The sequence below is a fragment of the Ursus arctos genome, unplaced genomic scaffold (genome assembly GCF_023065955.2).
Source record: "Ursus arctos isolate Adak ecotype North America unplaced genomic scaffold, UrsArc2.0 scaffold_12, whole genome shotgun sequence".
Lineage (NCBI taxonomy): Eukaryota > Metazoa > Chordata > Mammalia > Carnivora > Ursidae > Ursus > Ursus arctos.
In genome coordinates, this window is record NW_026622786.1 from 54,718,457 (window position 1) to 54,735,132 (window position 16,676).

General features: G+C 39.6%; 1 long non-coding RNA gene across 1 annotated transcript; it reads right to left on the reverse strand.

Moving 5' to 3' along the window:
• Positions 1–499: 499 nt before the first annotated feature.
• LOC130543450 (uncharacterized) lies at positions 500–5,724 on the reverse strand. The gene is made up of 2 exons (XR_008958813.1): positions 2,504–5,724; positions 500–920 (listed from the first exon to the last, which is right to left on the reverse strand). It is a non-coding gene; the product is annotated as an uncharacterized LOC130543450 (long non-coding RNA).
• Positions 5,725–16,676: the final 10,952 nt, after the last annotated feature.

The window sequence follows — 16,676 nt, forward strand, 5'->3', positions numbered from 1 at the left end:
AAAAGCACTCAACAATTTGCAATAATTCCTTTATTTTTGTCTGTAAATAAGTTTTTGTAGAGTGTGAGAAAGGATTATATAGTGGAAATATACTTACACACATTCACATACACCCCACTTTTCACCAGTATTAAATCATAAAATATTTCTATATTATTACATTACCTTACAAATGTCATTTTAAATGGTGCTGTGTCAACTATTCTGCTGCTATTGAGAGTAAGGTTTGGGAGGCCTAAACAAATAAGAGATTAGTTTTTTCAGATAAAAAGTCTGGAGATGGGAAGTTGCTGAAAATGCTTGAACTAGCTTTTTCCTCATGGTTGCAATATAATTACTGTAGCTCCTACCAATACATTTCTGTGCAAGGCGAGAAGAACAGGGAAACTGTGTACCACATCTATCCTTCCTATTTATCAGGAAAAGCCAAAGCCTTCCCAGTGCCCTCCGCAGACTTCCACTTAGGAATCCTTGACCAGACTATCTATGACCAGTGCTAGTAGAAAAACACCTGGAAAAGTGAGCATTTAATTTTTCCAGTTGAATAGGGTTGAAGCAAGCAAGGGAAATTGGGTGCCTTTCCACATCCCATCAAGTTAATTCCATTCCATTTGATTCTCAGCTCTTTAAAAGAAAATTATAGAAACTTTCATAAAGACTCTTTCTTCTTTTTGCTTCCTGGTTTATGAAAATCAACCAGATAAACAAACAGTGATTCTTAATCAAGAAGTTTGTAGAGAGATTTTTGTTTGCCACGAAACAAACAGTGGTGCTCTTGTCTTTGTGGAGCAGGGATCAAGGCTGATGAACATCCTTCCATGCGCAGGAAAGCTGCACAATGACCTGTCCAGCCCCAAAGGCCAATAGTGTCTTTATTGACTTCAATTCAGTGGGAGTCATGGAAATTCCTTCATTAGATACTGGGAAAGAAGAAAGGCCAGAAGGAAGGAAGGAGGGAGGGAGAGGTGGGGAGAGACGGATGGATGGAGGAGAAGAAAATGAACATTTTGTTATTAAACACCGTAAATGACAGAAGACAGAGAATACTTCTCAATGATGAGGTACAACCCTGCACATACTACTTTCTTCTTCCTAACCCGCAATTTATATCATATTAGTATATACAGATAAGATCATTTAAACTGCCCCTCTAGAGAAGTATTTAAGAAAAGGAATGGGAATAGATCTTTACTCTTTCTGGCTTTCAAAGGACTCCTCCTGGGACTTTGGGAACCTGACATTGTTTGCAATTTGTTCTTCCCTGGAGGAGGTTAGGAAAAATACAAAGGCCCAAGACAGGTACTGCTCTGTGTTTAATGATGATAGGCAGAGGTGGGAAAGCACAGATCAGCTTTTTCCTCTCGGCAGAGCCTGGGCTATTAGGAGAAGGGAATTTAGTGTTTGATTTGCCCATTCTCCATTCCTCATCGAGGCTTCGGTCCCAAATTGCTAAACCTCCATTCAACAGTTAAATTAAACATAACTAACTTTGTTGATATTATTTCACAGCCGAATAACTTGATATTCATACTCTTTGTGTGTTCAATAAGTACAGCCCTCAGACACATTTTTAAGTCTCAGCTGGTGATGAATTCTGCTGAGCTAAACTTGTGTTTCACAGGATTCTGCTCAGCTGAGACGGGGTACGCTATTACACTGTAAAAATAAGCTTCAAGCCATAATTTTGATGGGCCCCTCACAGCAAGGAAGCATCCCTCTTACCCTCCTCCCTCCTCTTAGCAGCGACTCCCATTTGCCACTTACACATCCTAACCTAAAGGAATCCCATGCAGATGATAGTCCTTCTACACCACTGCCTCCAAGGTGCCAAGAGTGCTAAACTTGGACTCCCAAGCCCTCTGTGTTTGCCCCTCTCTACCTCTGCAGGGACTGGGGACCATAAGCAGGCTGCTTAATCTCTGGTAGTCAGGTTCCATATTTGGCAGATAGGGGAGATAAAAACCCTGTCTTTCTACCTCACACATTCCCTGTAAGCTCAAGTTATACCAAGTACTGAAAACATGCTGCAGACTGTCAGATGTTATTCCCTATTATTTACATTTTTACCTATAATTGGAGTTCTATCCTGTAAACATAACAGGAAGTGCCTAATAAATATTTGAAATGAATAATAAATTCATGTGTTCATTTATTCATCAAACATGTATTGGGCACCTTCTATGTACGAAGGCCTGTGCTAAATGCTATGGGTATAAAGAAAGACATTGTGTTCTAGTTTGAGAGATAAAGAAATAAATACAATACAGTGAGATCCATACTACATAATGGAGACATATACAAGGTTTTTGAGCATATGACATTTTGCCCAAGTGAGCAAGGACCATTTCACTGAGAGGGTGACTACTGGGGGGGGGGGAACTTCACAAAATTGTACCCAGCAATCTGCTAATAAACATTCTTTCCTTTAATTGTCACAGCAGCCCTGTGAAGTAGGTATTATATCTGTTTTATAAGTGGCAAAGCCAAGGCCTATATAACTCACACAAGTTCCCAAAGCTGGGAAGAGAGGAGCCTGGATTCCAAAGGCCATGGTCTTCATCAGGAGGCTAGGCCTTCTCTGTTCCTTGTGGCCTCTGTACACTCAGCTCACAGAGAGGGAAAAAGCATGTCCATTTTGCTGTACAACAGTGATTTAAAAATTATCTTAAAACTTCTTAGGTGACATCAATTATGAGTTACCAAAAGCTATGCAAATTATCTTTTTTAAAAAACAGGATATGGAGGTTATCGTAAGCATATATGGATATCTCCCTGAACCCAAAAGCAAGAAGTGCAGTTGGGTCTCTAAGGAACTGGAACTAAGTACTGAAAACCACAGACAAGGCAGATTCTCTCCCTTCTACCCATCTCTTTCTGGCTGTGCTCCATTGTCTTCATTTTTCCATTATATTCATTATTCTCTCTCTTCAGACCAGCTGTCCTTGCTTCTCCAAGACCAAGGCAGGAGATGGCCACCCACGCTTTGCATGCAGTTCAAGCAATCCCAGGAGACTAACACCTCTAAATCTCAATTTCAAATTCCCAGAAGAGGGAATCTGGTTGGCCCAGCTTGGGTTAACTGTCTGTGTCCTGAAGTGTGAGCTGTACATAATGATTTCCTTCCAAAGAGACAGCATGGAAAAAGGGGTAGGGAGAGTAGAGAAACCTGACAAACAGTACCTCAGCCAGATAGTCAAGGTCAACATCAAAGTAAGAAGTCATGTTGATAGTGTGCATCTTTGATATGATGTGATGAAAATGGCACCTTACCTTTGTGGTCTTCCTCCTCAAAATCCATAACCTCTTTCCAATCATGAGAAAAAGATCAGAAAAATCCCAATTGAAGGACATTTTACAAAATACCTGACCAAAATACCATTCTACAAAATACCCTCGAACCTACCAAGTTCATCAAAACCGAGAAAGTCTGAGAAACTGTCACAGTGAAGAGAAAACTAAGGAAATAATGAGCACTAAATGCAGTGTTACGGTATCTTGGATAAGATCCTAGGACAGAAAAAAGACTCATTTAGAAACTAAGGAAATTTAAAATATGGATTTCATTAATAAGAATGTATTAATATTGGTTCATTTATTGTAGCAAATATACCATACTGATAAAAGACATTAATTGTAAGGAAACTGGGTTGGGAGGTATACGGGAACTCTGTGCTATCTTTGCAGTTTTTCCATAAATCCACAACTCTTTTAAACTGAAAAGTTCATTAAAACACAGTATTACATGCTTCCTCTGTACCAATCACTATGCTAGATACTTTACACACTGTAATGACTAAAACTGAAAGGTTCTTCTCAAATTATTCTGTCCCCTTACCTACCTACCAAGATTTATACCAAACGTCATTTGAGTTAAGGGAAAATGTAAAGATTCAGTGCAGTCCTGAATCACAGCAGGCAGTCAGTAAATATTTGCTGATGTAAACTAATACTTACTATTCACAAGAGAGGCTCCATGTTAGCACTCAGAGATGCTACCTTGCCTGGGCCTGGTGTGGGTCAGTGGGAGTGCTGCCTTTGGACATGGATGATTTCAAATGGCTCACTCTTCTCTTCTTAGTAGAAAGTTAGTCCCTTCCCAGGCTGCCAGTGATCACTAAGAGATAACCAAGGGGGCCTGGGCCAGCCACTGAAGGACGTTCATTCCAATAATCCTTTAGTCCTGGCCTGGCAATTCTGAATGGGACCTAGACCTCATCAGTGTTTTATGACCTTTAGGGGACCTATCCTTGCTTCTCTCAGGACAGTCTTATAAAACCTTTCAAAGGACAAGAGCTTCTTGTCATGATTAACCTTTGGAATGAGCACTAAAAATAATTTTGCATTCACTTTAATAGTTCAGGTTTTAAGGGGAAAGACAGATGGGTGTGGCTTCTTTAAGCATTTTCTTTTCCAAAGCAGTGGAGAGGGACAGAAAGACCCAGAAGGAGTTTCTGGCTGTTGAGCTGAGATTTAAACATTTTAACCATTTTCCACACCCTTTGTCTCCCTTCTACTGTCTCTGTTCAAAGCGATTTTAATTTAGGTACTGAATATTAACTGATGAACTAATTCCTCAGGAAAAATACCATTAATCCATCAGGACTGTTCATCCCATTTTTTAAAAACTACCCTTAAACATCTTCTGTTTTAATAAATGACTGAATCCTATGTGTGGTTTGTAGAGTCTTAATGAACTTGGGAATTTGAAATGCTCCTTGCAGTTTATTTTCAGCACTATCACATAGAAAAACATACAGCTCTTCACAGTCCTGCCAGAGTTTTCTCATAAAAAGGGACCAAGCTAAGTCCTGTTGACATTGGACATTAACATCACTACACCACTTGGGTGAGTTTGTACCCTGAAACCTGAAGCAGCCCTGTCTGCCACCTGCACACCTGCGGGATAGGATAGTAAGCAGTCCCTCTCCACCAACACCCCAATCATGGAATTTGGAACCTCGAGGCTGAACAATTCCATCCTCAATCCCTGGAGACCCATCCCCTATGTCCTAGTTTTCACTCTTGTTATATAAGCACACATATCAGTGTTTAACTAGGAGCTTCTCTCGAGGTAATGATTTACTCATCTCCAGTTCACCCACAGTGCTTGCGCAATGCCCATGCAGAGTACACACATGCACACTTACTAAACACAAGGGCAAAGATACAGGAGCCCTGCACATACCTAGTTGGTGCCAAAGTCACTGCTACAGGCATGGATGGCACTTAATGCTTAGACAGGTAGCAAGTGGGATTTAAAAAAGAGCATCTCCCGCGTATGCTCACTCTGACTGGGCAATGATATAATTTCCAGTCTCACGTCTCTATTTCAGACCACATATGGCAGTAATATTGGCTCTTCCCCACCTCAGCCTAACCATGACTAAACAGGTTGATGGATGTCATGCATCTTATCATCATACATGCATATTTTTAAATATAATTCACTTTTGATCTGCACCCTTGTGCAGTGGCGAATGAAAACAGTTAAGATTTCTTCCACTGTCTGCCTTTAAATGTATTAAACAGCCCTGCTGTCAATAGATTATATTCTTGTACAATGATAATAGCCCCCAAAACTAAGAGGCCTTGTCAGGAATTGCAGTTGTCACAGTTTGATGGGAATGATTTTACTTGGGGTTCGTCTGCTGCACAATCATCTCATAATCTGGATATACATCACAGCATGACATGTAAATTTCCTGCTACTCTGCTTTCATTTCCAGAGGCAGCAATCAAATGAAAACCACTCAACCTCACCCAAATGTATAAATAATTTTCATTCAAACATATTAACAGTCAAAATATGAGAATTTATCACAGAGTGCTAGGCCTTTTAAGAAGCAATAAAGACTTTACTTTTTAAGCATATTTCTCCTTAGAAAAGTAATATGAATAGTAACTTGCAATTTAAAAATCGCATTTGAAAGTCCACATAGAAACCACCTAATCTGCAAACTTAAGGGATGCAGGTGCTTTGCCTTAGGTTCAATGCTTGGAGGAAAAGGGATGAGGGAAATATTGTGTAATAGAATTGCATGTGGATTACTAATCACCTACGTGAAAATACCAATGTCTAAAAAGGCTGATTTATTTCATCTTTACTAAAAATACCTTTTGTGCTGCACAATCAAGAGTAGATTACTTTCTCTAAAATAAAAGTACCTTATCCAGCAGCGATTTGGAAAATATAACAAATTATACTTCTTTTTCTTCTAATAAACATTAGATTTTAATTGAAAGCAACCTCCTTGGTGAGGAGGGAAGCCCATCAAATTGCAGCCGTGGATATGGCTGACTTTCTCCCACTGCAGGCTGAGTTTCAGCCACACCAGCTGTCAGTTAGCAGGGAAGGGAGAGACATAGTTACAATTGAATAAAAAAAAATATTTGTCTTTGGTGCTCAGATATGAAATCAAATGAAAAGTGCTGGGCCGCCCCTTGGCCTGGTACAAGGTGAGTAGGGGGATGGCTGCAGGGAGTACACGTGAAGGAGAGGACAAGAGCAGCAGAGTGCTCACCACTGGAGCCTGGGGACTTACCAAGCTTGCCTGTGTAATTTCCCTGGGAAGCTGCTTCCAGACTAAGCCTTCAGATGCGAACTTCAGGCCCGGCCAGATGGAGGTGCTAAAAGACATCATTTGACCAATAAGGCACTATGTTGACAAGAGTTTATTAGATATGAAGCAAAACCCAAAAAGGAATATAATACTCTGGCACATTTAATTCAATAATCAATCCACTCATATTTCCAAAAGGTACCTATATTTTAGAGAAGGCAACACTTTGTCTCTGGGTAAAAGTCTAATTTAAAGATTTCTGTTATATCCTTGAAGGCAGCTGAGGAGGGGAGGGTGGCTCAAAAGTAAGGGTTGGGGAGGCGAGTTTAGGATGGACGGCAATCTACTTTTACCATTGATGCTAGCACCTAAAACTTTTGCTGCCTCACTTTAAATTTTTATAGCCTTATCTTCCCCCTTCCTGCCCCCCCCCACCATGTGCAAAAATTGCTAAGATGACAATTTTCCCTATCTCCCCAGTAAGTGTGTCTGCAGAAGTAGAAGTACCATAACCCGGGGTACAGCAAGCTCAGCCATTTGAAATAAAACTTTGCAGTACTAATGTTTTTGTAACTGCTTTCATATTGTAATGATATTTTTCCAAGCACTGGTTTTATTTGATCTTAAATACCTTTTTGGGAAAGTCCAGTGAGCTGACTCTAATAAAATCATGCTATTGAAAAAAGGTTTAAGTAGAATGTTCAGAATAAATTACAAAACTGCATGCAAGAATACCAGCTAGTGCTGCAATAAAAAGCTGAAAATGAGTATTCTTGCAATATATTTTAAAGAAGTAGTATACTTTTTTTGTCCATTTTTTTTCATTGAATGTTTCATAACAGAATGCCTCCATGTCGTGAAAGGAGGGGAATGCATACCAAATGAACAAACTGCGGAAAAAATTGCATTTAAGGGGAAAAAAAACCTTGACTTTTGGGGGGAGTATAGAATATATTTCATTTCATTTTCAATAACTGTTGGAAGATAATAGGAAATGTAATTTCTTTCCATTTGCTATGCCAAAATACTTAAATTACATCATACTTATCCTGTCATATTTTCCCCCAACATATTCAGAACTCTTTAATGGATTTTGCATTCCTTATATATGCACTAAGGAATGGATCTGCTTTAAAAAAACAGAGGTGTCCAGTAGTAGAGATCTCAGGGAAACTGTTGGATGATCTGGGTGGAAGACACAGGCAATTGTGTACTGACTTTCTTATAATGAAGCAGAAGTAAGGAGCTCATGCAAGATGGAGGTGAATGTATCCTCCTCATTAGTCTTGAAATCCCAGGTTCAGTGAAATCATCAGCCCCTTCCTTAGTCCTTCCACCCCACAGAACAGTTTCACAAAAATTGGATGCTGAAAGAGCAAAGGACTGGATGACAAATTTCTCCTGTGGCACTGCAGTACCTGCCATTTGAGAGTCTACTGTGTTCTGGGCATTGAGTCAAGCATTGAGCTTCAGGTTCTATAAGGAACAATATTTATGTAAATCTAATTAACTTACAAACCCAAATTCACATCTCTCACCTCCAAGTAAAACAAAAGCAATCATTCCCATCCTATGGAGAGAAACTGGAGCAAAGAAAAGGTGGCCATAGTATGATGGACAAAATCTAGAATATGATGGACACTATTGGTGGCCTACCCAGCATTCCTTTTCCTCATCCATCTTCCTTCCTAACAGAATCTGATTTTCTTCAGGAATCTATTTCTCCTATACACAGCCATGCACCTCAGGAGAATCTGACCCAACCTGCTTCTAAGTTACAGATTGACTGGTCATGAGCAGCCATGTTCCCTTTGCCATTAATGAGTTTGAGAAAGGGCATGGGACCCTGACCAGTGAAGTGGGAGAGGAAGTCGGCTGGGGCTCCTTCACAGAAGAGTTTTCTTGCCAACCAAAGAAGTGGTCTCTCTTTCTTCCTCTGGAGATTTGGTTGTCTGATGTAACTCCTTAAAATGTAGCAGCCACTCTGCCTAAGATGAACTAATACCAGTGATGGCAGAAATAATGCTGGATTGGTTTCCTAGGGTGACTGTAACAAAGTGCCACAAACTGGGTGTCTTAAGCCAACAAAAATTTATTGTCTCAGTTTGGGAGACTGGAAGTCTAAATCACAGTGTCAGCAGGGTCATGCACTCTGTTGGCTTTAGGAAAGAATACTTCCTTGCCTCTTCTGTCTGGTGTTTGCCAGCAATCCTTGATGTTCCTTGTCTTGTAGATGCGTCACTCCAGTCATATGGCTGTCTTCTCCCTCTGTGTCTTCACACTGTCCTACCTCTGGGAATGTCTGTCTCTTTGTCCAATATTCCTTTATTGTAAGAATGGCAATAACACTGATTTAAAGCCCATTCTAATAACCTCATTTTGACTGGATTACTTCTGTAAGACCCTCCCTTTTTTTTTTTTTTTTTTTTTTTTTTTTTTTTTTTTTTACAAATGCCACATTCTGAGGTACTAGGGGTTAGGACTTCAACATACCTTTTTGTGGGGAGGGGGACAAAATTCAACCCACAAATTGCCTAAATGTGGGCAAAACTTGTAACCTAAAAAAAAAAATTTAAAAAAAAATCTGAAGGTTGGATGGCCTTGATGACATCATTGAGGCTCTGAATTAACCAACCCTGAAACTGTTTTGCCTCAGAACTTGCCAGTATGTAGGATTTGCAGTATGTGAGAACCCTCTTCTGTATTCTTCAAGTCACTGTGTATTGAGGTTTGTTACTTGTAGCTGAACTCACCTTTGTTGATGCAACAGATGTTGGATAAAAACAGTCCTGATGGCACCATTTAATAGCTGTATGTCCTTGGGAAAAAAATCACACTCTCTAAGAATACTTTCTGTATCTCTAAATTGAGTCAAATGTTATCTCAGAGTTGCCACAAAGATTGATGAGATAATGCAAATAAACAGCATTATACAGAAAAGGTACTCAGTAGGTTGCTGTTAGGCTCTATTTATTTTTATTTTTATTTTTTTGAGAGGGAGAAGGAGAGAGAGTGGAGGAGGAGGGGCAGAGGGAGAGGGAGAAAGAGAATCTTTAGCAGGCTCCGTGCCCAGCATGGAGCCCGACATGGGGTTTGATCTCACTACCCTGAGTCATGACCTGAGCTGAAACCCAAGAGTCAGACACTTAACTGACTGAGCCACCCAGGCATCCCATCTCTTTTTAGAGTGTTATGCTCTTTTTAAAAACTACCCATGTGACTCTGGAAGAATAAAAACAATACCATGCAATCTCGTTTTAAAGGGACTAATGAGAGGTGTCTGGGTAGCTCAGTTGGTTAAGCATCTGCCTTTGGCTCAGGTCGTGATCTCAGGGTCCTGGGATTGAGCCATGTGTCGGGATCCCTGCTCAGAGGGAAGTCTGCTTCTCCCTCTTCCTCTGCCTGTCCCCCCAACTTGTGCTCTCTCTCTCTCTGAAATAAATAAATAAAATCCTAAAAAAAAAATAAAGGGACTAATGAGAACCAATCGTTCTTGATGGTTGTTAAATTTCAAAATATATCATTTTGCCCAGGTTCTTCACTTAGGCGTTCTGCACCTGTGCAAGCCTCTTTGAGGGCTTTGTGACAGTTGCCATCTATGAGAGGCACTTGACCTTAATGGTTAAAAGCACGGGCTCTTGAATCAAACCACATGGATTCAGATCTTGGTTCTGCCACTATGTGTGACCTGGAGTAAGTTATTTAACTTCTCTGTGCTTTGGTTTCTTCATCTCTAAAAAAGGGGAATGGCAATGATGACAGTAGTTTCTTACAGTATGCTTAAGAGAAATCAAAAGACATAGGTGATTAGTACAGTGTCTGGCATGTGGTAGGCAAGTTAAACACACACTCTGTTTTCCTTTCAATCTCCATTATTGTCTGCACTCACCTTGGGATGCTACCACCAGTGTATGTGTTTAAGAAGCACCTGTGATACTTGTTATAAATACAGATCCCACTATCCCTCCCCATTCCAGAGATTCGGATCCAGTAGGTCTGAGATGCACTTTTAACAAACACTCCAGATCACACAATGAGAAACTGTTTACTTTTTCTGATTGGAAGTCAAGAGACTTAGAAGGAGTTATTTATCTTGGAGATATGTAGTTCTCTTATTCTCCCTGTTAGTCTGAAATCTTCTGGAAGGCAGAGCCATCATTATCTCACTGTCCCTTCCCTCCCACCCCACCACATATCTAGCACAGTACCTTGCTCACAATAACTCAGAAGTGTTTACTAAATCAATTTACAGTAACCTCAGATGGTATAGAAACTGAAGTGGTCAGGGAGAGGTAGGGGGATGGAGGTCAAGCAGAAGGAAAACCGTCTTAGCTAGCTATTTAGTAATTCCAAGAGATTCTGTTGGGACAGCTGTCCTGAGCCAGCCCCAGCACCAGATTTTGTTTCTGTGAGCCCACAAACAGTGTGACCCTAGATAGTAGAGTCACTAGGAAGCTCTGGGATTCCAGGCTGGCTTTACTTCCCAGACTTTTTCCAGCCTAGGGCACAGACCCCTAAGCCTAAAGCAAGCCTTTACACCAGGTGCAGAAGGACAAAGAGGTAAAAATGCCAAAAGAAAAGCTGAATTTGGGCTTCTTATTGTTATTGGGTCACTCAACTAATTAAACTTAGCTCTCTTAGGGGCAGTTTGAACAAAGAACATTTACAGGGCTGTTTTGTAAACTAAGTAATGTTAATACATAACAGCAATATATAGCTACTATTTATTGAATGACTAGATGGGCCAGGTGTTTTTCATGAATTATATCATTAAATTCTCAATAATTCATATAACTAATAATTGTTGAGCATCTATTATGTGCCAGGTTATCAACTAACAGCCAATATGATATCCTTATCAATATACATATATCTCATAAATGACTATTTATAGGGAGAAATTTCCTAGAAAGACTGGGAAGCTGAAAAGTATAAAGCATTGGGACGATGTCTGACACATAGCAGGCACTTAATGTAAGCCATTATTATTATTATCATCATCATCATCATCAATTATAGAATATACACACTGTTACAGTGTTTTTTTCTGGAAACATTCTGGGTAAATATTTCTTCCTTTTGCTTATTTGTATTTACCAAATGTTCTACAATAAGTATGCAGTGCTATGGTAATAAAAAATAAGATTATTTTACTTGACGAGTAAGATATTTCCCTTCTGAATCCACACAGGAAAATCACACTGTCTTTGACAGCACCACCTAGTGGCTCCAACAGAGTGTGACTGAAGAAGATCCATTTTTTTCCCACCCCACCTCTTCTAGACACATTTTCAGAGACACTATGTATCAGGACCCATAGGAGGAGGCCTTGTGATATGTTCCATCTTCACACGGTATTCTACTTAATGTTTGGCCAATTGCTAGTACGCTTAATTTCTGTGCCCTTATTGGACTTAGAACTCTATTTTTTCATGATGGATGATTTTATTTCCTATCAGGCTTTGATCTTGGTACCTTTTTCTCACAGAAATACAATTTAGGGATCCAGCGACATCTATAACACACACCACACACACACAATGGAAATATTCTATTTCAGAAATATCCTTATACTATAGATATAAAAATTACTAGGCAAAAGTAAGGTTAATAGTATAAAAGCATTTATTGAGGACTTACTAAGTATCAGGCCTCAAGCAATGCTGCAATAGAAAGCTGAAAAAAGCATACTTCTTTTCCTCAATTAGCTCTTATGGGAGACTGATGTTTAATGCACTGTGACACAGCAACTCATGCATGAACTCATTCACACATTTGACATGTATTCATTGAGCATGTACTATGTAACAGGCACTATTCTAAGCACTGGGGAAATAGAAAAGAATGAAGTAAATAAAGTCCCTGCTTCTAGAGTTTACAATCTAATGGGGGAGAGATAATAAAACAATGAATATAAGATATAGTTGTGATAATAAATGCTACAAAAAATAAAGTGAGTTAAAGGAAATAGAGTATCAGGGTTGATGCTTATATAGGATACTCATTGAAAGCCTCTTTGGCCAGGAGTATTTGAGAAGAGGCCAGTAGGTGGTAAGGGAGTAAGCCATGTGGATATGAAGGAGGCAGTAGTAGTATATGCAAAGGTCCTGAGGTAGGATTGTGCTCCATGCACTGACAGAATAGCAAGAAGGTCCATATGGCTGAGCAAAATGAGCTAGGGAGAGAATAGCAAGTGATAATGAATTTGGGCCAGATTTTGTAGGACCTTGTTGGTGATGGCAAAGACCTTTAATTTGATTCAAGGGTTAATGGTAAATCATTGGCAGGTTTTGAGCAGAGGAGTGACCTTCTCTGACTTACATTTTAAAATATTATTTAGCTGCTTAGTAGGTATTAGACTGCAGGAGGACAAGAGTAGAAACAAAGAAAGCATGCAATAATCAAGTGAACGAGTATCTGTGAAACAAGTGAATGCATGGATACAATATAAAAGTAGAACAGAAGAGATATGTTCAATTACATCTCTGTGTTACAAAGAAAGGCTCCTCATTGGAGGTGAGGCTGAAACAGGGATTTGCTTTTGATTTTCGGATTTGAATTTTTTGACAAGGAATGTTCTTCCATTAGGAGACCCACAATATCAATGTCTCTCTTTTGTGATGTAAATGTCCAAATCAATTCATTCATTAGTAGTTGCAAAATGGTGATATTCTCATTCTGTCTTTTCATTTATATTTATTAGCTGGAATACGTTTATAAAAAGAACCTTTCCTTCATCTTCTATTCACTTACCCAGTTGTATAATTCACATAGAAAAGGAAGATAAGGGGCGCCTGGGTGGCACAGCGGTTAAGCGTCTGCGGCTCAGGGCGTGATCCCGGCATTCTGGGATCGAGTCCCACATCGGGCTCCTCCGCTAGGAGCCTGCTTCTTCCTCTCCCACTCCCCCTGCTTGTGTTCCCTCTCTCGCTGGCTGTCTCTCTCTGTCAAAGAAATAAATAAAATCTTAAAAAAAAAAAAAAAAAGAAAAGAAAAGGAAGATAAATGCTTGATTTTTTCCCTTTATTTTCAGTTTTTGGAACAATGAGTTAATTGACTAGCATCTTCCCATGGTGCTTGCTTGTTTTCTCCCTCTTTTTCTTTCTTTCTCCCCCAATTCCTCTTCTGTCTTCCTCTCTTTCTCTCATCCTCTCTTTCACATGTTTCCTCTCTTCTTTCTTCCTTTCTCCCTTCCTCCCCCTTTTGTTCGTTCTTCCCAGCAGTCCCCTCTCCTCCCCTCCCCTCCTCCTTTCACCTCCCCTTCCTTTTATGAACTTATGATTTTAAAACATATCTGATGAATTCTACTCAATTGCAGTTATTACCCATAGGGATGCTTAAATTGTTCTTTGACCAGAAGCCTCTTCAAGTTGGCTGCTGAACCCTTTTGATGGGACCCTGGTAGCTTCTAATTGCTTGCTTACTACCTGAATCAAGCTGTGATGAGCTTGACATGTACTTTTCCTGGCCCTAACTTGGAATCAGCCTTTTCTCTAAAGAGCCCTGGTTCCTTTTAGTGGGGGATAGTATTAGGGTACCACAATCTGAGCACTAGAGGTGAGTCATTATTTCTGTATTGGCCATTGTTTCTTGGATAGAGTTTGAAATTTTTTTAAATAAAATTAGTTATGATTTCATATTGATAATTCCAATTTAAACGACGCTTTTTAACTCGCTTTTCCCACACTGATAGTCTTAATTTGCAACAACTCCAAAAATGATAGAATTATAGTAACCTTTAATTACTAACTTTCTTTATTTCCCCAAAATACACATGACAATCTTATAATTAACAGACCAACAGTACCAACAACAACATGATCACTGCAAATAGTTTAAAGTTCTTTTTCAGTTCTTTTTGTCCTAAGGGTATCTCACCCTAGGGGTGTGTAGGCAAGTTACTGACATGTAAAGTCATTTGGAAGCATGTGTGTCATGGGGCTTTACAGTCTGCAGTGGAAGCAAACAGTTAAGAAGTGATTATAAGGCAGTAAGTATTACAAAAGAAATACAGAGAGCAAAGTGAGGTTTACTTGTCTGGAGGCTCAGGGATGTCCTCCCTGAGACTGTGATGCTTAAGCAAGGATGTGAAGGCTAGGTTGGAATTAGCTCAGCAGAGTATGGGTCCAAGGTGGGGAGAGAGTGTTCCAGACAAAGAAGAGTGCCCTAAACTGTGACTTATAAAGCACTCTGCAAATAATATGCCAGAAAACAACTGTAGCTCTTTAGAATTTTCTTCTTAAATTATATTTTCAAGAAGTCAAAAGAACATTAACCAAATCAGGTCTGGTTTCCTCTTTGGAAGTAGTTTTCAAGCCAGAAGTCACACAGAAACCATTGACTAGCATCTTTCCGTGATAACCTTTGCACAAAGCCATAAACATGCTTTCTTTGCAACCCAAAAGCACACTGCTTAGTTTAATCATTCATTTTATTTATCATACCTAACTTCCCATTTCTGAAAGTAAAAGCCTCAGAGCATAAGGATTTGCCCCTATTAAAATATTTAAAAAGGTGTTTCTGCATGGCTTAGTTGGTTAAGCATCCAACTCTTGATTTTGGCTCAGGTCATTATCTCAGGGTTGTGAGATCAAGCCCCATGTTGGGCTCCACACTGGGCATGGAGCCTCCTTAAGATTCTGTCTCTCCCTCTGACCCTCCTCTCTCTGTCTCTCCCTCTCTCTTAAAAAGAGAGAGAGAGAGAGAATATTAAAAAAAAAAAAAAAAAAAAAAGAGCTTCAGAGAGTAAAGGGCATTCCCTGGGAGATTCCAGGGAGCATATGGGATTTCTGAAGACCCAAAATAGTAATGGTAATGATACTGGGGCCTGTTCTGTGAGTGGCACTGTATCAGATGCTTAACGTACATCAACTATGGTCCTCAGAACAAGTCTGTAATTTAGGTGATATTATCCCATTGCAGGTCTAAGGAATCTGAGAACCAGAGATGGTATAAGGCAAAGTTCAAATTTACATAGCTAAGGAGAACGGCCAAGATTCAAATTCAAGTCTACCTGATTCCAACACCAATATTCTACCCATTACTTACTGAATTTCATTATTTTACTCTCTAGAGACATGATTTATTTATATAAAATATTTATATTTATATAACATAAAATAAATTATGTTAGCCTAGAGTCACGTGTCATATATAAGGAATACTCCTTATAAGAACTAACATTTGGTTAACCCTTTATAGCTTATAGTGATATCCTTTTCTAATTCTATTGGTCCTCATTACTCCCATCTCACAGAGGAGGAAACTGAGACTTACAAAGACATTAACTTGCCCAGCTAATAAGTGCTAGAACTGGGTAAACCCCAGTTAAACCCAAGGCTTCTGATTCCAAATCCCAAATTGTTCTCATTCTTGGTCATCCTGGTTTTGCTCACTAGATACCAGAATGAGGGCAGAAATGAAGACTTTTTTTTTTTTTAAAGATTTTATTTATTTATTTGACAGAGAGAGAGAGACAGCCAGCGAGAGAGGGAACACAAGCAGGGGGAGTGGGAGAGGAAGAAGCAGGCTCCCAGCGGAGGAGCCTGATGCAAGGCTCGATCCCAGAACGCCGGGATCACACCCTGAGCCAAAAGCAGACGCCCAACAACTGAGCCACCCAGGCGCCCTAGAAATGAAGACTTGACAAGAAAAATCAATAAGGAAAAAAATCTTAAAACTACACTTCCCCCATTTATGATGCCACTTATCAACAAAATGTCACCGTTTATGAAAATGAGTATCCCCCCAAAAAAAACCTTACTTTAAAAATCTTCATTTAAAATCTCTAGGTGAAAAATCTGCGAATTCAGTACCTTACTTAACATTGTAACAAAAAAGATACATAAAAACATAAAATGAGAACGTAAAACTCTGTTTTCTTGATTTTCCAGTAAATCTAAAACTGCTCTAAAAAATAAAGCCTATTTGGGGCGCCTGGATGGCTCAGTAAGTTAAGTGTCTGCCTTTGGCTCAGTCATGATCCCCAAGTCCTGGGATTGAGCCCTGCATTGGTCTCCCTGCTCAGCAGGGGAGTCGGCTTCTCCCTTTCCCTCTGCTACTCCCCCTGCTTGTGCTCTCGCACACTCTCTCAAATAAATAAATAAAAATCTTTTT